Source organism: Oryctolagus cuniculus, chromosome 8 (genome assembly GCF_051225735.1).
Source record: "Oryctolagus cuniculus isolate XC-2025 breed Fujian yellow rabbit chromosome 8, ASM5122573v1, whole genome shotgun sequence".
Lineage (NCBI taxonomy): Eukaryota > Metazoa > Chordata > Mammalia > Lagomorpha > Leporidae > Oryctolagus > Oryctolagus cuniculus.
In genome coordinates this window covers 28501035-28526595 of record NC_142874.1, presented here as the reverse complement: position 1 = coordinate 28526595, position 25561 = coordinate 28501035, and the positions used below count along the sequence as shown (strand labels likewise).

At 43.5% G+C, this 25561-nt stretch overlaps 1 protein-coding gene across 1 annotated transcript in view; it reads right to left on the bottom strand.

Annotated features, from left to right (window-relative positions):
- The window catches only part of LOC149124944 (uncharacterized), a 99423-nt gene that overhangs the window by 26263 nt on the left and 47599 nt on the right, over positions 1–25561 (bottom strand). The window contains exons 3-4 of the transcript XR_016211781.1: positions 4189–4475; positions 3616–3709 (exon numbers count right to left, since the gene is read on the bottom strand). The gene's annotated coding sequence lies outside the window, so the exon portion shown is untranslated. The remainder of the gene's footprint in view (positions 1–3615; positions 3710–4188; positions 4476–25561) is intronic.

The following is a 25561-nucleotide window of genomic DNA, read 5'->3' as shown; positions in this document are numbered from 1 at the left end:
TCTGTAATTCTGCCTTTCACATGAATAAATAAATACATCTTAAAAAAAAAAAAGGTTGAATATCACTGGTAGAAAATGTTTGGTGATAGAAATATCTCAGATGAGAAACAATGACTTGATCAGCCCTTGTCCTGACTGTCCAGGAACACCTTACTACTTTATTCCTTTTAGTATTTGTTTGTTCTACTTATTACCATTGGCTGAACTCTTTAATTTACACACAATTATTCTTAGGTGTTTAAATTCAACTGAAAAGTGATCCCTGTTAAATATAAGAGTGGGAATAAGAGAGGGAGGAGATGTACAGTTCGGCACATGCTCACTCAGACTTACCCTTAATGGTAGAGCTAGAAACGTGCCAGGGGATTCCAATTCAATCCCATCAATGTGGCATGTACCAATGCCATCTTACTAGTCTAAAGTGATCAGTTTCAGTTCATAATTGATCATAATGAGAGGATTAAATGTCAAAGGGATCACATAAACAAGTCTACTGTCTGCTTCTACAACTGATAGAATTAAAAAGGAGAAAACAATCCAACATGGGAAGCAGGATACACAGCAGACTCATAGAATGGCCAAAGCCCTAAACAGCACTCTGGCCTCCGAATCAGCCCCTAAGGCATTCGGATCTGGCTAAAAAGCCCATGAGAGTATTTCAGGCATGGGAAGTCAAGACACTCTGGCAAAAGAAAAAAATGACCTAAATTTAAGAACGCTGTGAGTGAGATCCCAGAGGAAAGAACAGGCCAGCAAAGGAGGAGGTACTTTTCTCTGAAGGGAGGAGAGAACTTCCACTTTGACTCTGGCCTTGTCTAAATAAGATCAGAGTTGGTGAACTCCAGAGGAACTTCCATAGCCTTGGCAGCTCATGACAAGAACCTCTGGTGATTACTGACATCATCAATAAGAGTGTCCATTGTTAAATCAACAACAGGAGTCACTGTGCACTTACTCCCCATGTAACATCTCTGTCCTTAATGTGTTGTACTCTGTGAATGAATGCTAAAACTACTACTCAAACAGTACTCTATACTTTGTGTGTCTGTGTGGGTGCAGTCTGTTGGAATCTTTACTTAGTATATACTAATTTGATCTTCTATACATGAAGAGAATTGCAAATGAATTTTGATGAAGAATGGGATGGGAGAAGGAGTGGGGGATGGGATGGTTGCGGGTGGGATGGATGTTACTGGGGGAAAAGCCGCTATAATCCAAACATTGTGCTTTGGAAATTTATATTTATTAAATAGAAGTTGAAAAACTAAAGTATGTGTGTATGTTGGTACAGTAGAGCATATGTGTAGTTTCTCAAATGGTAGCATCAACAGGAATAGAACAAAATTTTTCAAGTTAAAAGAGAGGTCAAAAAATCTATTAAAAAAGAAAAAGGAAAATAAATGTATTTAAAACTATTTTGGAAAATAAGAAAACAAGTATTCAAAATCAATCCCACGAAAACCCCTTTTGATGCCAGCTTGCCAACAGAAGACGTATATGCTCATATAATCACAGGCTCAACTAAGAGGTGATCCTTAACACTTTATAAGCATTTACCCACCTACTTAAAAACTTTTCATAACAAAAGAAATAGCTTTCGGGGCTGCCGTTGTGGGTGGGTGGGTTAATCCTCTGCCTGCAGCGCCTGCATCCCATGTGGGCGCCGGTTCTAGTCCCAGCTGCTCCTCTTCCAATCCAGCTCTCTGCTATGGCCTGGGAAAGCAGGGGAAGATGGCTCAAGTCCTTGGGCCCCTGCAGTCATGCCGGAGACAGGAAGAAGCTCCTGGCTCCTGGCTTCGGATCGGCACAGCTCCAGCCGTTGTGGCCATTTGGGGAGTGAACCACCAGACGGAAGGCCTTTCTCTCTGTCTCTCCCTCTCACTGTCTGTAACTCTGCCTCTCAAATACATACATACCTACTTACATCCATACAATCTTAAAAAACTAAATAGCTTTCTAACATTTTACTCTATGGATGCAGCAGAATTTGCTACTTACTTATATATTATTCTTTTCCATGTATATATTATTCCTAACTTCATTTTTCCTCCCTCATCAGAAAGGAAGACATGCTCAGGTTTGAAAAACTGTAAATCACAATCATTCAAAAAGGAGAGGATAAAAGCCACCATAACCCCTTCACTAGAATGAGCATGCTAACATGGAGGATTACCTTCTGTGCATTTATCCCATTCTTCATTACAACTAAGGTGACTTTAAACATCTTTGCACGTGAATGTTTGTTTGCATTTTTATTTCTTTAGAGTAGAAGATTGCAGAACAAGTGGATCATAAAGCACTAACTGTGTTGTGATCCTAGAATGCAATATCTAATTTCCTTTGGGAGCATTTCTTTCAATGCTGTTTTTCTCAATGCAACCCCAGATTACTAAGTCTGAAGCTAAAGCAGCAACTCTTAAGGTTCCAAAGCAATCATACACACATCTGACATCCTAGGAGCAGTGAGTCTCCCTTTCCATGCTCACAGCCCAGGCAGGCTGCCAGGTGTCTTCCCTGCGAGAGCCCACAGGCGGAAAACTCCACACCTCCTGGGCTGAGCTCACTCACTCCCTTCTTCCTTCTCCTGACAGGCCGGCACCACTAATCACCAAGCATTAGAACTAAGAGTTATCCTGAACCACCAATGTTACCTAAGTTCAATTGGTTAAGTTGTACCAGTAGCTACAACTGAACTGTCACTAAGGCCAACTGGTCCTATTTCACACAGACCTTGCACATCCTCCCCCTGCACAGCCACTGTCCCAGTTCAGAGTCTCATCGTGTCACCTACATAACTGCAATAGCTGCTCCCAGAAATTCACTCTGGATTTAAATCTATCCCAGTCGTCTAAAACAAAAAGTCATACCATTCCATCAACATCTGTCCTTACACAACCACAACCACACACACAGGAAACTCAATGTATCAAAACCAAACTGCTGATTTCCCCATGAAACCTCTTGCTCTGGCCCCCTATCTTCCCCTGCAATAACTGACCCACCATTTCACCAGCAGCTCAAGTCAAACCCTAGCATCATTCTCACTCCTTCATTTCCATCAAGCCATCAGTGCCACCTGTAAACTTTCTCCACTTCTCTCCATTTTCAGCCTGAGCAGATTTGAAGCAGGAGCCTGCAGCTTCCTCCAGGATTCCCAAACAGTTGCAGGAGACCAAGGACTTGGGTACTCTTCTACTGCTGGGCCGGGCCACAGCAGAGCTGGAATGGAAGCGGAGGTGCTGGGACGGAAGTGGAGGTGCTGGGACTTGAACCACCACCCATATGGGATGCTGCTACTTCAGGCAGCAGCTTCATCCACTCTGCCACGGCTCGGCCCGCCCCCACCCCCAAATGCCCAGGTTGTTGCACTCGTGATCCAGCTGGCTGCTAACAAGCCCAGGAAAGCAGAGCAAGAGGCCCAAGGACTTGGGCACCCGAACCCACACTGGAGTCCTGGATAAAGTACCTGGCTTCTGCTTCAGCCTGGCGCAGCCCCAGGACATCGTAGCCACCTGGGGTGTGAACCCATACACTGACTCTCTCTCCACCACTGCCTCATCAGTAACTCTGCCTTTCACACCAGTCTTTAAAAAGAAAAAACAATCCAGTACTTACCATGAGGTGTCAGAACCTTGGACAGGCTGGAACAGAGCACAAAGGGATTCCTGGGGTTTCTCTAAGCTTCTGCTGTCTAGTCCTTGTGTGCAGTCTGTGAAAATTCACCGGATTACGTGCAAGTTAATTCGAGTGCCCCAGGCCAGCTTTCCCGCACACACATTACAGTTCAGAACCACCCAGAGAAGAGAGGCCGGGAGTCAAGGCCGCTTCTCACGGACGTGGCCAAGACTGATTCCAGCCAGGGCCAGGAAACCTCCAAAATGGAACCCGGGCCGTGGGAAAAGTTCTTCCTCTCCCAACCCCCGCCTCCACCCGCCCACCGGCACTCCTGTCACACTCGCCCTCCCTCGACGCTGCCCCACACGCCTTCCTTCCCCTTCCTTCCACGCCACCCCACCTTCACGCCACCTTTTCCTTCTCCCCCCTTCCTCTCTCCTCCCGAATCTCCCTTGGCCGCCTCTCTCCTCCTCCTCTCCCCTCCACCCCTCACATGCACACCCCTTGCCTGCTATCTGCACCCCAGGCCCCACCTACCCCGTGACGACAGCAAGGCCATCGCGCCCAACTCACCAAAGAGCGTTTCTGCTCCTCTGGAACAGGAGCCGAGGCCCGAGGGGTAGACTTCCAGACTGCCCAAGAAGAGGACCGCGCCTACACATTTCCAGAAGGGCAAGGTAACTGATGCGGCTGTCCCGGGCTGCAGTGTCTCTGATTCAGGCCTGACCCCGGAGGCACTGGGTCTCACTCAGGCTCCGCCAGCAGCATCGAGGACGGCTCCTCAAGACTTGAACAGGCTTTTGGGCAGGAACAGATGAGGAGCAGACTTCCATCTGAGGATGGCTGAGCAGGAGATGTACCTACGGGTACAATTCCTGGTCACAGCGCAGGGCGCAAATTCACTCCCCACAGGCAGCTGCCATGGCGCCATGGGACACATCTGCATGCTGCTACGTCCAGTGTGGGGCGCCCAAGAGCCGATTCCAATCCCGCTACTCCAGGTTGGGAACCAGGGAGGCAGCCGCTGATGGCCCAGGTACTTGGATCCTGCCTCCTTCCCTCCTGGGAGTCCTGAATGGAGTTCTTGCCTCCTGGCTTCTGCCTGGCCCGGCGCTGGCCTTTGAAGCCACTTGGGGAGAGAAGCAGTGCATGGGGCATCGCAAGCACTCTTGCTCTCTCTCAGTGATTGCCCATCTGGTGGTTCGCCCTCCTCCCAGGTGGCTACAAAGGCCAGGGCTGGGCCAGGCTGAAACAGAAGCCAGGGACTTTATCTGGTGCTCCATTCTGAGAACCTGCCACCGGGCCCCTGGCTCCTGAATACTGGCTCCGGATCTGCTCAGCTCCCATCATTGCGCTAATTTGGAGAGGACCAGCAGATGAAAGACTTACTTTCTCTTTCTCTCTCTCTGCATGTAATTCCGAATTTCAAATAAACAAATAAGAACTTTATAAAAAAAAAAAAAGGGGGGGGGGAGACATAGCTATAAATAAAATACTACATCACGGCCAACTACTAGAGTTTATATCGAACTTGATACTATATGCATCACCTAGCCTATTAACACAGAACTCCTGTGGGAAGGATAGTTAAAACCCGTGATTTGCAAACCCTTCCAAAAAGGAGATGAAGGGGAAAAATCTTCCATCTCATCCCTTCGGACCAACATTTTCCCAACATCCAAAACAAATGCATCATAAAGAAAACGGCACATACGTATCTGTCATGACTGCGCTGTCACATTCCTTAACAAAATATTACCAAACGCGCTCCTGAAGCACAACCAAAGCTTAGCACGCTGGGTGCAACTCCAGGAATGCAAGGATGGCTACCATACACAATCAATATATCACAGAACAGAATAAACATGGGGAAAGCCCACAAAGTATCCCTATAGACACAGAAAACCTATTTCACAAAAACTCCCACCGCTTTGGCGATATTAAAAAAAAAAAAAAAAGGAATCATCAAATCAGGAACAGAAGGTAAACCTCGGCTTGACAATGGCCTCTCACTGAAAACCCACAGAGCGCTAACATCACACCAAATGCCAGTTAACCGGAAACTGTCCTCCTAGACCAGGAAACAGACGAGCGTTTTCGCTCTTATTCCTCCCCGTCAGCAGTCTCGGGGGTCTCGAGCAGGGCGGCTGGGCCATCAAAACGCAAACAGACGGGAACGCGGGGCCGCTCCAGGAGGAGACGGAGCCCCTCTGCTCTGGCACAGCTGCTCGCACACTGGGGAAAGTTGCAGACCGACCGTCCGCACAGCAAGACCACGACTCCACCCGCGCCTTCGGGACCCGAGAGCAACAGGCACGCCGGCAGCGAAGACTCGCAGCGGGAAACCCCAACAGCCCCCGCATCACTCACCGCCAAGGGGGCCCGGTCTGCTGGCGGCACAGGGGCCCGCGAAGGCCGCTGCTTCCACGAAGGGCCGAAGAAGAGAACCGCGCCCGGGAAACGGCGCGGCAGCCTCGGGCCGCAGCCTCTCTGAGCCCGGCCTGACCCCGGGGGCGCTGGGTCTCCCGCAGGCTCCGCCGGCAGCGTCCAGGACGGCTCCCGACGGCTCGCGCGGGCTCTCCGGCAGCAGCGGACGGGACCCGCGAGGACTCCTACCTGAGCGCCGCGGGCCACAAGGGGCCACTTCCGGGGCACAAGGGGCCACTTCCGGGGCACAGCGCCGGGCGCAGGCGCACTCCCCATGGGCGGCCGCCGTGGCGCCGCGGGACGCACCTCCGCGCTGCCTGCCGCGTCCAGCGTCCGAAGCCCCAGGGCTGCAGGCGGGGCGGCCTCTCCAGCCTGTGACCCAGGGACCACGCCTCCCGGCCTCCTGGGCGCCCTGAATGGAGGTCAAGCCTCCTGGCTTCTGTAATGTAATTACATACTGTACTGGCTTCTGTAATTACATTATCCTGATTTATAATAAATAATATCATGAACTGAAGAATCAACAGAGAGCAGATTTTACATTTCATTATTAATACGGAGATATGTAAGAGCCAAAACAATGGTTTGTAAAGTATATCATGGAGGCTTCAGGGGAGATGAGAGGGACAGAGATTCTGGTGTTTTATTACGTACCCTGAGCACTATTTGAGTCTTTAAAACTATGTGCAGGTGTTGCTGGGAAAAATCAGGATAACACACGCTTACACATACACAATCAGTATGCCCAAGAGAACAACCATATCTCCTGTATTCCTACAGAATCATGGGAAAAATGATAGAGGTATCAAATATAGCTGCATTATTCAACTATCTACATAGAACTTACAAAGTAGATAGACTGTAGAATTTGAACTCGGGCACAGATTTGCAATTTACTTTCTGAATTTCTGATTTTTCACCTCTTGTGTGGTTATACTGCTGGAAAGGAATCAAGTGTTAGAAAAGCTGAACCTTTAACACATATCTGGCAAACAGTAAGTGGTCATCATTTTTAATTCCCTCCCGTCCTCGGTAACATAATGCAGGCAGGAGGAAAGAAGACAGTTACTGTATTGTATTGATTCAAAGAGTTTTCACTGCTTTGAGCTGAAGATGTGTAATATAATCAATTGTGCCTAACAACTGCCAGCTGCCATTTTTCACATTTTATATCCCTGAAATTGGGCTGTTTTATAATGAACGGCATCCTAGAGACAATGAAACGTGTACAGTAGTGGAAAGTACAGAACTCAAAGCATCGGTTTTTGCACTGGCTCAGGCACCGCCCACTCCACTGTCCCAAATGGCAAAATATTTCAATGTGAAACATTTACTTACATATATAGTTCCTTTCTATCAGTGAAAATGGTATCTAAACAATGAAATGAGAAATATGAGTCTTTTTGTGTCATGATTCCATAGTGGGGAAAAACTATAAAGGAAGTTTATTCTGAATATTTCTCAAATATTTCAATCACAAGAATTAATCTTTGTGTTTTCATAATGAATTGCATTTATTATACAGTCCCATGTCCCAAATGTGTTTAAATTATGAGGGAAAAAAAGACTAATTTCCGGTATACTTCCAGAAGTTTATGGGACACTCCCAGCTCAAATGCTCTCATATCATTTTATTTTATTTTATTTTTTATTTCCTCTCCCACAGAATGAGAGATTTCACTGTGGCAACCTCAGTGCTGTAATACTCCTGTCTCTCCCCATACAAGTTATACCTTGACATTTAGTGCTGTTTTCTGCATCTTCCTTGATAAAAAAAAAAGTACAGTTAGAACAAAAAAGAAATTGATCATTAATAATCCCAAAAAACAGGTATACCAATATATTATTTGTAGAACTGAAAGTTCAATATTTCATAAATGATTTCCAATGGTGTGGGGATTTCAGGAGTATAAACCATTCATCATTGTGAAAACTGATTGGGGTTTAATAACAATCATCTTTCACCAACTGGCATTGGCAGTTTCATTATCAGATATCATTTGAAAGCAGGGACTTCTTGATACAACCATTGTGCAATTCAATATAATTATATTGAGTCAACCTTCATCCTCCTGTGAAAATGCTTTTGGAAAATTATAATGAATTATCCAATTAGAGAGTGTGGTACCACTTGCTATTATGAAGAGGAAACTATGAAACAAAAATAGTGGGTATTTTATTGTATAAGAATTCAGGCTAAGAAATGGAATCCCAATTTCTGTGGCAGACTGTTATTTGAAAGGTACAGTAAGATTACCTTGATTACAATTAATAATAAAAGATCATCTGGTTTCATTTAAACAATTAAGTGAGGGAACAAATGTAGACAGAGAACATTTGTCGAACTTCAAGTTGTTGAGAAAACTAGATTTAATTAGTCAATAAATAGCTTTAGTTTTATGTGTGCGTGTGTGTGTGTGTCTGTGTCTGTCCAAGCATTAGAAATTCAGAGGACTGTATGGATCCCTTTCAATACATGTGCAAACGGTGTTAAGCAGCAGTGCACTTAACCATAGTAGAATGGCACTGAAGTTGTTAAAATTGCTCCAGCATCTACCTCTATCTTCTTGTTAATGCAGAACCTGGGAGGCAGCAGTGTTCACTCAAGTAGAGAAAATATTAATCATTTCTCATTTTTATATCCAGGGTAATCATTTGCAAAAGCTATGTTTCACTATTGCAAATAAAAATTAAGGGTATTATCTAATTGATTTGTCCAGCATGGAACTGACCTGAAAGTTACAAGCTCAAAGACAGATTCTGAATGTCTTACTTCTACAAGAAACTCAAACAGAAAACTCAAAAAATGCACCAGGTGCTGACGGTACATGATTGACTCACACATTCAACAAATCTTTGCTGTATGGCCAACATACATTACATGCTATCCTAAGCAGAGGACACAAGCTAACATTTATTGATCAATTTCAATGGGGAAGACACTGATCTATTAATTCCTTAAATCATCTCCATAATTATCTCATCTGTCCATTCTTACTAATGGGAAGATGAGGCCGTGATACTATGAGGGCACTAACACCTTGCCAAAGCCACACAGCCGGACAGTGGCAGAGCCTAACTTTGAAACCTGGGGACTCAGCTTCACGCTCCAGACTAAAGTCATTAGTCTCTATCAATTGTATAAGTTGACCTTTTTATAAGAAGACCTGAAAAAGGAAATAATCTATTACCGGAACCTGGAAATACAGAAAGAACAGTCACATTTCAGAACTGCTGTTGTTTCTGCAAGGTGGAGAAGCAGCAAAGCTCCACTGTTCAACCCCCAGCTGCAGCTCTGGGTTATTTTATTTACTGGTTTAAAAAAACCCAGAAGATGGGGCTGTGATTCACAGTTGCAAAAATTCAAGTCAGCTCTAAGAGTACCTGATTTCAAAACAAAGAAAAACAGGGCAAGAGAAAGAACACAAGAGAGAGAGAGAGAGAGAGAGAGAGAGAGAGAGAGATTTGCAAGCAACAGATAACAAGGAAGCAGAAAATATCAAAGGCAGAGTAACTTCTGAGTATTTTTTCTTAATTACACCAAGAAGACATGACTTAACTAACAAGGAACCTAGTTCTCCAAGCTTCTCAGCTAAAACACTTTCAATATGAACAAAAGACTGACATCGAATGTAGAGGCCGGAGAGAGAGGACTTACTTATTCCATAAATGACTTATTTTCAGTGTTATAATTAATCAATTATTCAGTAAAGGTACAGAATGTGCACAACTTAATAAAATTGGAATTTTGCAATTTTACAAGACTATGTCTATAAAACAGTATGAAGTGTCCAGCTCATGATTAACTGTTTAACATAATACAGAAGCCTACAAACAGAAAACAGACTGGCTTCCGAACCTGGGTCCTTAAAATACTCATCCAAATTTTCCAATCATGTCTCTGTCTTATTAGATATTCCTCTCGTGATCTGATCTGTTCATGTTCTCTTGTATGTGGAACAAGAAAAGGACAAATAAAATATTTTAAAGGGCAAGTATTTGTCTTACCACTCAAGACACTCCATCCTGTATCTTATCCCTGGGTTCCCTGCCCGGCTCCTAACTTCAGCTTCAGGCAAATGCTCACCCTGGGAGGCAACAGTGATGGCTCAAGTGGCTGAGTCCCTGCCACCAAAGTGGGAGACTCAGACTGAGTTTCTGCCTCCTGGCTTAGCTCAGCTTAGTCCTGGACTTTGTGGGCATTTAGGAAGTCAATCTCTCTTTCTCTTTCTTTCTCTCCTCTCTCTCTCTCTCTCTCTCTCTCTCTCTCTCTCTCACTCTGCCTAACTAAATAGCATTTTTAAAAAAGGAAAATTTCTTTTTTCCCCCAGGTAACTGAAAATTGTAACTGAACAGAGTGAGAAACAGGAGATTAAAGTTTACTCTGTATCCGGGAAAGAAGATAATAAAAAAAGCCAAACGTAACCAGGTCATACGAGAAAAATTAATGGGAGGCACAGTCAACACCAGTCTGCCTGTGGCCAGGCCCCAGGTGAGGGAATCTTCACAGCCCGCCTGGGGTCTCTGAGCACCTATCAGTGGACTGACGCTGAGAGCAGGAGATAGGATGGGGCGGGGCACTGGGGATGCTGCTGACAGGTGCAGGACTCTCCACTCCAAATCATAAGCAACGTTTACAGGCAGGCGAGTTCAAATCTCTCTTTACTCTAACAAGGGGATACACTGAATTTGAGCTTTTAACAGTCTGGAAGTAAATAATCAAACATCATTGTTCATGCCCCATAGGAGATACCCACTACCTAAAAGTTGGAATAATAAATAAAACTGTATCTCCAGTGACAGCAGGAGCTGCTCACTCAGCCTGAGGTTTGTAACCAGCCACACGCACGGATTTACCGAGAGAGGATTCCTGATAGCTGTTTTGTTCCTTCTGTACTTCAGATTATTACACGTAGATAGAAAAGAAAGTGTATCCCCTAAAATGGGTAAGAAATTCCAAACAAGATCTGGCCAGTTTACCCAAATGAATTTGTTCAGTTCATCTATATTATATTTAAAATATATCTACAGACTATTTTTAAAAGTATTTTTTAAGTTTGTTACAACTTAGGGGTTTTAAAAAGGGAAGTATATGTGTGTGCATATATGTACATGTGTATAATACACATACATATTGCAGATAGATAGACCGAAAGACAGACTGACCAAACCAAGCAGGCATTTCCTTTTGGACAGATATATCTGGTTGACAGTTCACCAAAGCTATTTTCCTCCTTGTTTTTTTATTTTTTTAAAAAAAGATTGATTGGTTGATTGATTTGAAAGACAGGGTGACTAGGCAGGGGTGATTTTCCATCCACTGGTTCACTTTCCAAATGTCCACAACAGCCAAGGCTGCTGGGTCAGGCCGAAGCCAGGAGCCAGGAGCTCCAGTTGGGCCTCCAGAGTGGATAGCGAGGATCCAACAACTTGAGCCACAGTCTGCTGCTTTCACAGGTGCAGGAGCAGGGAGATGGACTGGAAGCAAAGCCTCTGGGACTGGAACCAGCCTCCAATGTGGGATGCTGGCATCACGAGCAGCAGCGTGACTCAGCGTGCCGCAGTGGCATTCGCATCACCGAAGTTTTGAGAAAGTCTGGAAAGATTTCAGAGTGCATACTTTTGCAAGGGTGAGTAACTTTACCTCATGCGTCATGCATGAAACACGAAAATTCTCATGCAAGAAATCACAGGAACGAAGCCCGCCTGCTGTTTTCCTTTTCTAGTTCTTTCTATTAACCAGCTGGCCCTTTACAGAACCACACGCACACTGACGTCTCCCTGTCATCTCTTCCTTCATTCACACCCCACACCTACAGCCCAGGAGAGCAGCCAGGTGTGCTTCACTGGCCTAGAGTTACATTTTGACGACCTGCTACTTTCATTCTCCAGGATGAAAGGCAGAGAACCAGAGAACGGATGCCCACAAGCACTTTGTTTATCTATGCAGAAGTGGCCCTTAATTGATGGAGCAACAAAAGCAAAAATGGCTCTACTTCTACTTTTCATTATTTTCTCTCTTTCTATGACAGCAGGTCCAAACACTGTCATTACAGCTTCTCATATGTGTGTAAATGGCTTGCACGATATTGCCTTCACTGATTTTTATGTTCCTTTGCATTCTATAACTTTCTGGCTGGCACTTTTAGCCTGTATTTCAAACTACTTGGCAATTTCCTGAAAAACGTGTTTATTTCCCCTCCGGAAACCCATATCTGGTCATTGCTCTAAATCTGAAGGATGCTTGTTCAGTACTGATACTGAATTCTTCATATGCCCTTCTAAAAGCATTTAATAGTGACAAGAACAGAAAGAAAAAAAATCTGTTTTCATATAAACTATTCATGCCCCCATATATTTCTTTTTTTACTGGTTTACATATTCTTTGCTTAATTCAACAGACTTTTTTTTGACAGGCAGAGTGGACAGTGAGAGAGAGAGACAGAGAGAAAGGTCTTCCTTTTCCGTTGGTTCACCCCCGAAATGGCCGCTGTGGCCGGTGCACCGCGCTGATCCGAAGCCAGGAGCCAGGTGCTTCTCCTGGTCTCCCATGCGGGTGCAGGGCCCAAGTGTGTATTAAGTAATGGGCATTGTGCTAGTTCTGGTGTTTCAAACAATCATCAGCTTTGACTTCAATAACCTAAGAGTACAACGAGAAAGTCTGTTGAAGAAGAAGGAGAAGGAAGAAAGGGAAGAGGAGAGTGAGAAAGGAGGGAAGAAGAGAATGAGAAGGAAGGAAGAGGAGGAAAGAGAAGAGAGGGAAAAAGAGCAGACATTAGTGATCACTACCTAATATGATCACTGCTGAGACAGTGGTGCACCTAAATTCAGAGCCACGTGGGTGGGTCCACAACATACTTCATGGGTGGAGATGCATCCAAAAGCAGAGGAAAGGCCACAGGATTACGGGTCATATCAAGTTAAGTGTATTGACTGAAGGCTTTTCACAATATTTTCTGTATTTTGTTGAGCCTTGGAAAGGAAACAATAACGTACTTGTGACTTATTTATGAGAGAACACAATGGAACAGCCAAATGATTACATAAGACTGATTCAAATAGCAGTCGTAAGATCTTGTATTAGTATAGCGTACTTCCATTCATATTCTTACTGCTCCAAAACTTTTAACTCACATGGAACATAGCAATTGTATTGCAAATTTTATTTAAAATCATATTATATTGAAAGAATAGTAAAAAGTATAAGGATGAAAATCGTGGTAGAACACAGGAGAAAAGATATTCTAAGCATCCCGTGGTTCCAGAAGAAAATACATCACCAAATCATCATTTATAAGTGCACTAATATTGTATTCTAAAATTAAAAAAAAGAATCTGTTCACTAAAGCAAACAGAGCTAATCAAATGGAATAGAGGGCTTCAAAAGTGCACAGAAATTGAAAGTTATGAAAAAAGTCTCAAAAACTTTTGCACCAAAATTATCCTATATTTTGTTTCCATTCTTTTCCCCACATACTTTTTGAGGTGCCCTCATATAAAGAATTTATAATAATCGAGTTTCCATTTTCCAGGATGAAACGTGGAGCAGGGCACTTGATGAGGTACAACTAAGGTTTAACACCAGGTAGCAAGAGCCCATGTGAACCCAGGAAGAGATGGGCCTAGTGCCTCTAAGATGGGAACTGAAATTCTAGAAGCCAGAAAAGATGCCAAATTTTGAGAAATGGATAAAACAAAGAGCTTGTCAGAAAAAAAATTGCTTCAGGGAAAAAAAAAAAAGCTTATAGAGTAGGCCCCAAGGGGCTCCAAAAATAAGCTGTCCTTTAAATTGTTTAAAAGTAATGCAAGCAAATAGACACACACAGAGACACACGTACACAAATGGACATTTTCTTGGTCTAAATCAAGTCTTTGCTTTTTGTAAAACACATTTTCAAAAAAATGTCCTTGAAGTTTTAAGCTCCACTGGTCCAAGACAAATCTAATGAAAGTCAGATTTCAGTGTGACTATGACACGGTCTGCTTCCTCCCTAGGAGCATACAGCTGCCACTTGCTTTATGAGATGTGCTTCTTGGTCCGCCCCAGAACTACCTGGGACTCTTAAAATGATGCAGCAAATGCACGCCTCTGTGGGTCTCACAAGAAAACATGAGTGACCTAAGGAACTTCTGGCTCCACTAAAGAAAATCCTCGATAATTACAAAGGGGAGTTGTCTTCCCAAGAATGAAACTGTCATTTAGGTTTGAAGGTGTAGCCCAGGGGTAACATGAATGATACCACTTCTTATTCAACCAGTAACCCCACAGTCTGTCTACACCATGGCATATTCCTCATCACACTGCCTTTTTTTTAATTCTTTTTTTAAGATCTATTTTATTTATTTAAAAGAGTTACAGAGAGAGGTAGAGACAGAGAGAGGTCTTCCATTCACTGGTTCACTCCCCGAATGGCCACAACTGCAGGAGCTGAGTTGATCCAAAGGCAGGAGCCACGTGGGTGCAGAGGCCCAAGGACCTGGGCCATCTTCTACTGCTTTCCCAGGCCATAACAGAGAGCTGGATCAGAAGTAGAGCAGCCAGGACCCAAACCAATGCCCATATGGGATGCTGGCACTGCAGGCTGGGACTTTAACCTGCTGTGCTACAGCGCCGGCCCCTACACTGCCCTTTAAAGAACCATCTTAGCAAAATCAAAGTTATGGGGTCAGTGCTGTGCTGCAGTGGGTTAACGCCCTTAGCACCGATATCCCATATGGGTGCCGGTTCGAGTCCCAGCTGCTCCTCTTCCAACCCAGCTCTCTGCTATGGCCTGGGAGAGCAGTAAGAAGATGTCCCAAGTCTTTGGGCCCCTGCACCTGCACGGGAGACCCAGAAGAAGCTCCTGACTCCTGGATTCAGATCAGCGCAGCTCCGGCCATTGCGACCAATTGGGGAGTGAACCATCAGATGGAAGACCTCTCTCTCTCTCTCTCTCTCTCTGCCTCTCCTCTCTCTGTGTGGCTCTGACTTTCAAATAAGTAAATAAATCTTTAAAAAAATAAAATAAAAGTTATGGTTTAACTAATTCTTAGACACCTTTTGCTTCTGAGAAGACAGCCATGGCTTTCAAACTCTAAAGTTTTATTTTAAATTCAGGTAACAATGATTATGGGTTGCTGCTCTCAAAATTCACTTTTTGAAGGGGTAACCTTCAGGACCACACAGTGTGAGCTTATTTCAAAAGAGGGTCTCTATGGAGAGAATCAGGTTACAGTGAGGCCATTAGGGTGGCCTGTTACCCAGGATCCTTGATATCCTCATAAAAGGAGGGACGAAATTCAAACCCAGAATCAGGCAGAAAGGGATGAGCATGTCTTTTAAGTCTTGTTTATCACGTTGTCCACATATAGACAAGTGGGCCAAAGACAGAGCATCAGCAGACCAAGAATGAGTGTGATATACATAGTCATACTGCCATTGGATGGGGTAGAAATAAAGCTGTCCCCAGCAAGGCAGGGAAACCCTCTGTCTCTACAAAAGGGTAGAAAAGACTTCTACCTGCCAGCAGCCCAGGGAGAGAGCCCTGTCAACCTTGCAATCCTGACAACTCAAGCGAAAGCACAGCTAAGACTCCCAGCAGCAGTGCCTGGTGGGACCAGGTCTGTGTGTCACTGTTTCCCAGCGTGGATGATCAGCAGAAGAAATCAGTAATGAGGATGAGAAACAGAGACATTCTTTCTGAGATATCCCCAAACTGGCATTAGCAAAGCAATGTTCAGTTCACCCCTACTAAATAGGTGAGGACATTTGCCATTTTCAAGAAACTAGAGGGCAGTTATTTAGCAAGACACTAGTTTTCATGGGCTTTCCTGGGCACTAGGAGACAAAGGAATTACCAGTCTGTGGCCTGAACCACTGAGGGCAGGGATGCTGCAGGAGATGGAAAGTCTCTAGGAGAAGAAACTCGATGGATACAAGTCAAAAGTTACAGGAAAAGCATCAGGCAGGAGCACTGATGGCCAATAACACCTTTATTTTATTTTTTAGCGTTTATTTTATTTATTTCAAAGACATAGTTTCAGAATAGAGAGAGACAGAGAGCAAGTGTGTGTGTGTGTGTGTGTGAGAGAGAGAGAGAGAGAGAGAGAGAGAGAGAATCTTCCATCCACTGCTTCACTCGTGAATGGCCCTGGTCCAGTACTTGAATATGCAATGCCTACATCACAAGCAGTGGCTTAACCCACTGTGCCACAATGCCAGCCACCATTTCATTTCTTCACTCTGTCTCTTTTTTTCCTTCAAATCATGCATGTTCTGAGTCCTTTACACTAATTAATTTTAGCCTCATAAAAACCTTATGAAGTATTACTACTGTCATCATTGACATGCACTCCAAAGTCCCTATCAGAGGCATGAATGGTTGCACAAGTCAGGTTTAATCCTTGCTGCATTAAGGAGAGGCAAGGAGAGTTATAGGGCATTTTGTAGCCTGATTCAAAGAATCTACAGGATTTGGGATTTACGAAGATGATTTGGGATAAGGCTCCGAAAAGCCAGGTTTCATTATGGATCAGGTCCTGTCATGAGGCAGAGTTGATCCTGTAACTGAGTATATTGGTCAGCAAATTCTAGAAGAAAGACAGGTTACATAAGGCTAATGAAGTAGCAGTCACTCATATCACCAGGAATTTTGTAGTCTGCACAGGGAGATTTTCCTTTATCTTCACTTAGACAATATTATCAATTGCTCTCATCTTGTGTCTCTTTATCAAAAGCACAGAATGACCTTGTCTGATATTAGCTGATATTAACACTCTATGGGTTTTTTTATTTCTAACAGGATAACACCAAGGCCCAGGCCAGCTCCTAAGAACACCAAGGCCAAGATGTGTCAATTCAGTTGCCCCAAATTACCCATTGATAAAGAAACAGACGTGGGCATTAGGCATAGAGGCACTCCCACGATGGAGTGACTGAGTTCAAGTCTCAGCTCTGCCCCGACTCCAGCTTCCTGATACTGCACACCCTGGGAGGCAGCAAGTGATGGCTCAAGTACTGGGGTCCCTGCTATCCACCTGGGAGGCCTCAGTTCCTAGTCCCCCAGGAGTGGCCTGGACCAACCCTGGCTATTTCAGATATTCAAAGAGTGAAACAGCAGATGGGGCATCTCTGTCTGTCTGTCTGTCTGTATCTCTCTGTCCCTGTGACTTTCAAAGAATACATACAAATGAATAAAAATAATGGTTGTTGTGCTGCAGTGGATGAAGACACCACTTGGGATGCCTGTATCCCATATCAACACACCAATCAGAGTTGTGGCTACTCTGCTTCTGATTTGGCTTCATGATAATGCACCTGGGAGGTAGTGGGTGATGGTCCAAGCACTCAGGTACCTGCAAACCAAGCCATGTGCAAGGCCTGGAGACAGTTCCTGATTCCTGGTTTTGCCTTGGATCACTGAGAGGTGAACCAGTAGATGGGAAATTTCCTTCTCTTTCTCACTCTCTCAGTGTGTGTCCCTCCCTCTCTAAGTCATTCTTTCAAATAAATAAATTGTTTAAAAGAAAAGAAAACAGAGGCCCAGGAAGTTCGAGTTACTGACCAAAGGTCACACAGATGAGTGCAAAGCAAGCTGTGAACCTGAGTAATTTCACTCCAGGCTTTGACCCTGTGCTATAATCAAGAGCCAGAGGTAGCAGTGGTGACAGCCTAATGCCACCTGTCCCAGACCAGAGGACACCACAAGTGATATTCTAGGAGATACGGTGTCAAGGATGCTTTTGTCTGCACAATTTTATTCTTGTTTATGTAACTTGTATTTATAATTTCCTTTTTTAAATTTATTTGACAGGTAGAGTTATAGACAGAGAGAGAGAGAGAGAGAGCAAAGTCTTCCTTCTGCTGGTTCACCCCCCAAATGGCCACTACGGCCGGCACTGTGCCGATCTGAAGCCAGGAGCCAGGTGCGTCCTCCTGGTCTCTCATGGGGGTGCAGGGCCCAAGCACTTGGGCCATCCTCCATTCCCTTCCCGGGGCCACAGCCGGAGCTGGACTGGGAGAGGTGCAAACGGACTAGAACCCGGTCCAGCGCCACAGGCAGAGGGTTAACCAAGTGAGCCACGGCGTCAGCCCCTGTACCTTCTTTTTATTTTTTCTCAACTTTTATTTAGTAAATATAAATTTCCAAAGTACAGCTTAAGGATACAATGGCTTTTCCCCCTCCATAACTTCCCTCCCACCCGCAACCCTCCCATCTCCCAATCCCTCTCCCATTCCATTCACATCAAGATTCATTTTCAATTCTCTTTATATACAGGAGATCAATTTAGTATATATTAAGTAAAGATTTCAACAGTTTGCACCTACACAGAAACATAAAGTATAAGATACTGTTTGAGTACTAGTTATAGCATTAATTCACATTGAACAACACATTAAGGACAGAGATCCTACATGAGGAGTAAATGCACAGTGACTCCAGTTGTTGACTTAACAAATTGACACTCTTGTTTATGGTGTCAGTAATCACCCTAGGCTCTTGTCATGAGATGCCAAGGTTATGGAAGCCTTTTGAGTTCGCCGACTCCAATCTTATTTAGACGAGGTCACAGTCAAAGTGAAAGTTCTCTCTTCCTTTCAGAGAAAGGTACCTCCTTCTTTGATGGCCCGTTTTTTCCACTGGGATCTCACTTGCAGAGATCTTTCATTTAGGGTTTTGTTTTGTTTTGTTTTGCCAGAGTGTCTTGGCTTTCCATGCCTAAAATACTCTCATGGGCTCTTCAGCCAGATCTGAATGCCTTAAGGGCTGATTCTGAGGCCAGAGTGCTATTTAGGACATCTGCCATTCTATGAGTCTGCTGTGTATCCCACTTCCCATGTTGGATCATTCTCTACCTTTTTAATTCTATCAGTTAGTGTTAGCAGATACTAGCCTTGTTTATGTGATCCCTTTGACTCTTAGACCTATCAGTATGATCAATTATGAACTGAAATTGATCACTTGGACTAGTGAGATGGCATTGGTACATTCCACCTTGATGGGATTGAATTGGAGTCCCCTGGCACATTTCTAACTCTACCATTTGGGGTAAGTCAGAATGAGCATGTCCCAAATTATACTTCTTCTCCCTCTCTTATTCCCACTCTATATTTAACAGAGATCACTTTTCAGTTCAATTTAAACACCTAAGAATAATTGTGTGTTAATTACAGAGTTCAACCAATAGTATTAAGTAGAACAAAAAAAAAAATACCAAAAGGGATAAAGTATTAAGTTGTACATCAACAGTCAGGACAAGGGCTGATGAAGTCATTTTTTCTCATAGTGTCCATTTCACTTCAACAGGTTTCCTCTTGGTGCTCAGTTAGTTGTCACCGATCAGGGCGAACATATGATATTTGTCCCTTTGGGACTAGCTTATTTCACTCAGCATGATCTTTTCCAGACTCCTCCATTTTGTTGCAAATGACCGGATTTCATTGTTTTTGACTGCTGTATGATATTCTACAGAGTACATGCTGTATAGTATTCTATAGAGTACTTCTTTATCCAGTCTTCTGTTGATGGGCATTTAGGTTGATTCCGGGTCTTAGCTATTGTGAATTGAGCTGCAATAAACATCAAAGTGCAGACAGCATTTTTGTTTGCCAATTTAATTTTCTTTGGGTAAATTCCAAGGAGTGGGATGGCTGGGTTGTATGGTAGGGTTATATTCAGGTTTCTGAGGAATCTCCAGACTGACTTCCATAGTGGCTTAACCAGTGTGCATTCCCACCAACAGTGGGTTAGTGTCTCTTTTTCCCCTCATCCTCGCCAGCATCTGTTGTTGGTAGATTTCTGTATATGAGCCATTCTAACCGGGATGAAGTGAAACCTCATTGTGGTTTTGATTTGCATTTCCCTGATTACTAGTGATCCTGAACATTTTTTCATGTGTCTACTGGCCATTTGAATTTCCTCTTTTGAAAAATGTCTATTGAGGTCCTTGGCCCATCTCTTAAGTGGGTTGTTTGTTTTGTTGTTGTGGAGTTTCTTGATTTCTTTGTAGATTCTGGTTATTAATCCTTTATCAGTTGCATAGTCTGGAAATATTTTTCCCATTCTTTTGGTTGCCTCTTCACTTTCCTGACTGTTTCTTTCGCAGTACAGAAACTTCTCAATTTGATGCAATCCCAATTGGTAATTTTTGCTTTGATGGCCTGTGCTTCCAGAGTCTTTTCCTAGAAGTCTTTGCCGGTGCCTATGTCTTACAGGGTTTCTCCAATGTTCTCTAATAATTTGATGGTGTCGGGTCGTAAATTTAGGTCTTTAATCCATGTTGAGTGGATTTTTGTGTAAGGTGAAAGGTAGGGGTCTTGCTTCATGCTTCTGCATGCGCCAGCCCCTATAACTTCTATAACTATCAAGCTAGTACCAGTGGTGATGGTTTCACGTCTCACCATTCTGCAGTTTAAGTTATGTTAGGCACTGGCATCATGATACAGCAGGGTAAGCCTCCTCTTGGGAGGCTGGCACTCCATTTGAAAGTATCTGGGCTCATGTCCCACCTCTGTTTTTAGTCCAGTTTCCTGCTAACACATCTGGAGACAGCAGTAAATGGCCCCATATTTGGGGCCCTGCCACTCATGTTGAGAGACCCAGAGACAGTTGAAGGTTCCTGGCTTCATTCTGGCCCAGTATCAGTCAGTGCAGACATTTGGAAAGTGAATCAGCAGTTGGAAGACCTCTTTGTGTCTCTCCCTATCTCTGTCACACTTTCAAATAAACAAATATATAAATCCTAAACTAAATAATAAATCAATGTTCTTTTATTTAAATATATTTTTCACTTTTTGGACTTGGACTTTGTCTAAGATGGAAAAAAATCTTCTAACTGTAAACCAAAAGGATAATTTAGTGTTATTAAGAATTACTTTTAACCAAGTCACCAGATATTCCCATCCATCAGACTGATGATCTCAGTTCCAACATCTTTCTCACTTTACATGTGAGTATTGCAACACATGTTTCTCATCTGACCAACATACATTGTATTACTATCAACTGTTATGCAATCCAATCCAAACTTTTAACATTTAGTGATTCACGGTGTCAGAAAATAATTTAAAATACCGTTCTTTTTTACTTTTACTCAAAGATATATGATAATGTAATGAGAAAGAGTTTCCAAGAAACTTTTTTAAAATTATACTATAGTTTAGGAAATTAGTACAACTTAAGAAAGTAGGTGATAACCATGATTTCAAAGACATACAAGAATGATATCAATGTAAAATACATGTTTAAAATAAAACACAATATTCCAAGTTGATGTAACTTTCATACTCTATTAGATGCTTCTAGGAGAATTGCTTAGTAGGTTCTTTTAATGCCAATCTTCATAATAAAGGATTATGTCCTAGCTAATTAAACTTGATGAACAGAAATTCAAATGCCAACTGAAAGGATTTGCAACTATCTAGTTATTTATTTTTCAGAATCATTTTAGGGGGTTCCTACAGATATTTATTAAATTTTTAAAGCATTTTATTTTTAACTGACAAATTGTACATAAATATGGGCATCATGTAATGTTTCTATACTATTTTTTTAAAGTTTATTTATTTGAGAGGTAGAGTTACAGACAGTGAGAGGGAGACACAGAGAGAAATGTCTTCCACCCACTGGTTCACTCCCTAAGTGGCCACAATGGCCAGAGCTGCGCCGATCTGAAGCCAGGAGCCAGGAGCTTCTTCTGGTCTCCCACGTGGGTGCAGGGGCCCAAAGACTTGGGCCATCTTCTACTGCTTTCCCAAGTCACAGCAGAGAGCTGGATGGGAAGATAAGCAGCTGGGACTAGAACCGGCACCCATATGGGATGCTGGCACCACAAGCAGAGGATTAACCTAATGTGCCATGGCTCCGGCCCCTATACTTTTTTTTAAGATTTTATTTACTTATTTGAGAGGTAAAGTTACAAACAGAGAGAAGGAGAGGCAGAGAGAAAGGTCTTCCACCTGCTTGTTCACTCCCCAATGGCCGCAGCAACTGGAGCTGGGCCAATCTGAAGCCAGAAGCCAAGGAGTTTCTTCCAGGTCTCCCATGTGGGTACAGGGGCCCAAGTCCTTGGGCCATCTTCTACTGCTTTCCCAGGCCATCCATCAGCAGAGAGCTGGATGGGAAGAGGAGCAGCCGGGGCTTGGACCGGAGCCCATGTGGCATGCCATTACTGCAGGCGGAGGCTTAGCCTACTACATGATAGCACCAGTCATATTGCATAAAGGCCCATCAGAATACACTTACTATCTTCTCAAACAATTAACATGTTTAAATTAATTAATTAATTCATTAATCAATTGTTCATTTTTTAGTTTTTAACAGATTCAGTGTAAGTCCAGGATAAACTTACTGTCCCCTCAGTTTACATTTCTTTCCTTAATTGATTCATTAATTTCTAGTTATTTAGTTTTTAACAGATTCAATGTCGTTCACTGACAAAAATCCAAGAACACAATGATATTCCCTTCTTCCTCCCTCTCTGCCCCCCTCCTTCCTTCTTTAAGTTTTCAAGGTAACATATTTTTAATTCTCATTGTAATCAAGGGCTTAATGCACCACCAAATAAAGAGTTCAACAAGTAAGAAGTGCAGAGATCCTAGTTTAGTGAGCATGCAGCCAAGGGCTATACACAATAATAAAATAGAAAGATGACCATTTCTCCCACATACAGGAAATTTTAAAGTAACCCCAGATCATCAGAACTATGGCAGTATAACTTTCTTAAACATTGGTTTGACAAAGTTATAAAACAAAGTTTAATGAACCCTAAAACTCTTTTTGAATATGAATCATTTATACTATTGTAATTTACCCAAGACAGTTCGTAAGACGTCCAGAGACACTCCGAAGGAAGGAATCCCAGGAGGGGGAGGTGGCAACACTTTATACCCATCAAAGGCCCTGGTGAGTTACTGTTTTCAAGCATGACTACAGACAAACAGTAGAAAACCGTTGGGGTGGGCACAGAAGAAAGAATCCACTTTCCACTATCACCGTGGGCAGTTCTGGCCACAGAAACCTCCTGGAGTTGTTCAAATGATTTCCCAGAGGGAATCTGTTTTATAATCAAGTACCTTTTACTCATTCTTGGACGTTCTACATGCTTGCCTAATTTATCAAGTGTGGATATCTTATAATCTCAATATAAAAATTACACGAACTGTCCTAACCCACAATGATTTCACCTAATATTTTCACCTATTTTAAGCTTTACAAGAAGTGGACACTGAACATTTTGCTATATTCAGACCAGAATGATAGCATGGTACATTAATAAAGATATGTTCATGATATTTAAAAGACAGGCATCCTAGCTATGCCACAATTGAATTGTAGATACGTCTATTGAAAGAAATAAGGAAACATCTTTCCCTGCATTTGAAATTTATTTGAATCTACTTATTTCCTTAGAAGTTTGTGTGTTTTGTTGTGTTTTTAAAAAATAAAACCTTGGGGCTGGCTCTGTGGTGTAGTGGGTAAAGCTGCTGCCTGCAGTGCCAGCATCCCATATGGGTGCCGGTTCTAATCCCAGCTGCTCCTCTTCCACTCCAGCTCTCTGCTGTGGCCTGGGAAAGCAGTAGAAGACGGCCCAAGTCCTTGGGCCCCCGCACCTTCATAGGAGACCCAGAAGCAGCTCCTGGCTCCTGGCTTTGGATCGGTGCAGCTCCAGCCATTGCGACCAATTGGGGAGTGAACTAGCAGATGGAAGACCTCTTTCTCTCTGTCTCTCCTTTGCTCTCTGTGTAACTCTGACTTTCAAATAAATAAATAAATCTTTAAAAAAATAAAACCTCAAATATCATGGCAAGAATCAAATAATTCACAGAAGAGCTAACAAACTAGCATCAGCACATGAGTGGGGAGGAGAAAGTGAGAAGGGACAAGGTTAATGCCCCCAAAATCACACATTGCAAGAAGAAATTGTGGCTTTCCTGCAGGGACTGCAACTCCTAAGTTTAGTTTAAATAACCTGGACCCACAGGCAGACCTGAGAACTGGAGCTTGTATGAAATTGGGCACAGCTGTTACAATCCAGCCCTCCTTGAGGACACTCTGGGAAAAGAATCAGGAGAAGTTCAGAAAAGCAGTATCCACTCCAAGTCTTTTGTTTTTTAAAGATTTATTTATTTGGAGGCAGAGACAGAGAGAGAGCAAGAGAAAAAGAGACATAGAGAGGACTTCCATCTGCTCGTTCACTCCCCAAGTGGCCGCAATGGCCAGAGCTATGCTGATCCAAAGTTAGGAGCCAGGAGCCTCTTCCAGGTCTCCCATGTGGGTGCAGGGGCCCAAAGACTTGTGCCATCTTCCACTGCTTTCCCAGGCCATTAGCAGAGAGCTGGATCGGAAGTGGAGCAGCTAGAACCGGCGCCCATATGGGATGCTGGCACTGCAGGCAGTGGCTTTACCTGCTATACCACAGTGCCTCCCCTCCCCCCACTCCAAGTATTTAAAAATCACTGTCCGGAAAGCTTCTGAGCAACGACAGTTCAAAGAAGGACATTTGCCGTGGAGATGAAGAAGCAGAATTGGGGATTTTTTAGCTCACACAGAGATGAACTTGACAGAGGAATTAGCTGACATTGAGGAATGCCCACCAAAAGGGTGTGTGGTGGAAAAGCCAGGGCAGTGAGATACACACAACACCTGTAGCCTAGAGTCAGGTCAAGCCACACTCAGCAGCTTGAGGTTCATTATCGATGAGGAGAAAATATTAAAGAGAAACCAGAAAGAGAAGCTGTGTCCCTGTAAGTACGCAGGCTCTACTAAGGAAGAAATCTTGAGGGTCAAGAAGCACTGGGGTGGTCACATTTTTGTGTACAGAATGACAAATTACGATGATATTTCAGCATTTTTTTTAAATATCAACAACCCAGCTATTATTTTTTTAGCCACTAGAAAAATACTAAGATTGACTGAGATTCCTGACTTTGAATTCAACAATCCGGGTATTTTACTTTTTTTTTTTTATATATAGATTTGTTTATTTATTTGAAAGGTAGAGTTGCAGAGAGAAGGAGGGAAAGGAGAGAGAGATCTTCCATCTGCTGGTTCACCCCCCAAATGGCCACAATGGCTAGTGCTGGGCCAGGTCGAAGCCAGGAGCCAGGAGCCTCATCGGAGTATCCCATGTGGGTGGCAGGGGTGCAAACTCCCAAGCCAGCTTCAGCTGCTCTTTCCAGGGCACCAGCGGCAAGCAGGATTGGCAGTGGGGCAGGCAGGCCATGAACCAGAACCCGTATGGGATGCCAGCACTGCCGGAGGCAGCCTAACCCGCTGTGCCACAGTGCAGGCGCCAATCCAAGTATTTTTTAAAGGCCAGATTGAGGAACCAGCGTTGTTTCACAGCAGGGTAAGTAAGCTGCCTTAGACCTGGCCCAGCCCTGACCATTGCAGCCATTTGAGGAGTAAACCAGCAGATAGAAGATCTCTCTTTCTCTCCCTCTCTCTGTAATTCTGCCTTTCAAATTAATGAATGAATTAACTGAAAAAGGAAGGCATATTGACCACTGGGCATTTCACATGGCAGTTACGCCACTGCT